The 1389-nt window shown below is 46.7% G+C and overlaps 1 protein-coding gene across 1 annotated transcript in view; it reads left to right on the top strand.

Annotated features, from left to right (window-relative positions):
- Atp6v1e1 (ATPase H+ transporting V1 subunit E1) overlaps positions 1–1389 on the top strand; it is a 19802-nt gene that overhangs the window by 6937 nt on the left and 11476 nt on the right. The window lies entirely within an intron of this gene.

Here is a 1389-nt window from a genome sequence, read left to right as displayed (position 1 = left end):
GTTCTGAGGGTTTGATGAAGACGTCCCATTAGGACTGAGTGTTCAAGGTCTGTGACTTCCTGCACATCGTCCAGCTGTGTGTCTCCTGCAGGAGGAAGCGTCCCTGGTGATGGCTGGGTGGACTCTGATCTGACTCCCAGGTGGTGTGGCCACCCCTTCTGCACATTAGTGCATGTGCCATGGTGTTTGTGTGGTAGTTCTCTGCTTTCCCACGTGAGCCCTGTTAGATGTGGCATCGGGTACCTTTGTCTGCTGAGCCATCCCACCCATCCCAGTCTTCAAGTTCGGTCTGCCTGCCTCTGTCCTGAGCTTCGGGATTAAAGGTGTGCACCACCACATTCGGTTAGGGTCTGACTGCATGAGAATCATCAACATTTGATAGACTACAGGGATCTGGCACATTCCCAGCATTAGGATGTAGAATCAAGAGAACTCAGTCAGCTGTGGCTCCATTATTAGTCTTAGCCTCAGACAGAACAAAAGCCGTAATCCAAGCATCTGAAGGTAGAGCTGGGAGGAGTGCCCACATGTTGAAGACCAGGGAAAGAAAATATGTGATTTCTAACTCTAAAAAGACTGGTCAAGAGCATTATGGCAGCTATTTAAGATCAGAGTTTGGTTCCTAGCATCTATATCGGGTAGCTTGTAGCCACCTGTAACATCAGTCCTATGGGATCTAATACCCTCATCTGACTTCTAGAAGCACCTGCATACTTAAGGAGACACATTTAAAAAAAAACAAAAACAAAGTAATCCCTCCCTTCCTGTAGAAGGAGCTGCAGGCAGGCCTGCTTTTCGTCCCGCCCAGCTCCTGCCCAGCTAGCATTACACCCGAAATAACAACACACACATTGTATTCATTTAAACACTGCCTGGCCCATTAGCTTTAGCCTCTTACTGGCTAACTCTCACATCTTGATTAACCCATTTCTATTCATGTGTATTGCCACTTAACTGTTGCTTACCGGCATGAATCTAACCACTGTCCATTTCGGGAAGGGGGATCATGGCATCTGACTGACTGCTTCTTTCTCCCAGCATTCTGTTCTGTCTAAATTCTGCCCTATCAAAAGGCCAAGGCAGTTACTTTATTAACCAATGAAAGTAACACATAGACAGATGACCCTCCTATATCACATCCCCACCTCCGAAACAAGGTTTCTCTGTGTGACAGCCCTGGCTGTCCTAGATTCTCTGTAGATGAGATCTGCCTGTCTCTGCATCCTGACTGCTAGGATTAAAGGCGTGCACCACCACTGCCTGGCCAACAAAGTAATCTTTTTTTAATATTTATTTATTATGTATACAATATTCTCTGTGTGTATATCTGCAGGCCAGAAGAGGGCACCAGACCTCATTACAGATGGTTGTGAGCCACCATGTGGTTGC

Source organism: Microtus ochrogaster, unplaced genomic scaffold (genome assembly GCF_000317375.1).
Source record: "Microtus ochrogaster isolate Prairie Vole_2 unplaced genomic scaffold, MicOch1.0 UNK1, whole genome shotgun sequence".
Taxonomy (NCBI): Eukaryota; Metazoa; Chordata; class Mammalia; order Rodentia; family Cricetidae; genus Microtus; species Microtus ochrogaster.
Note: the sequence above shows the minus strand (reverse complement) of the source record. Positions and strands in the feature narration are given on the sequence as shown.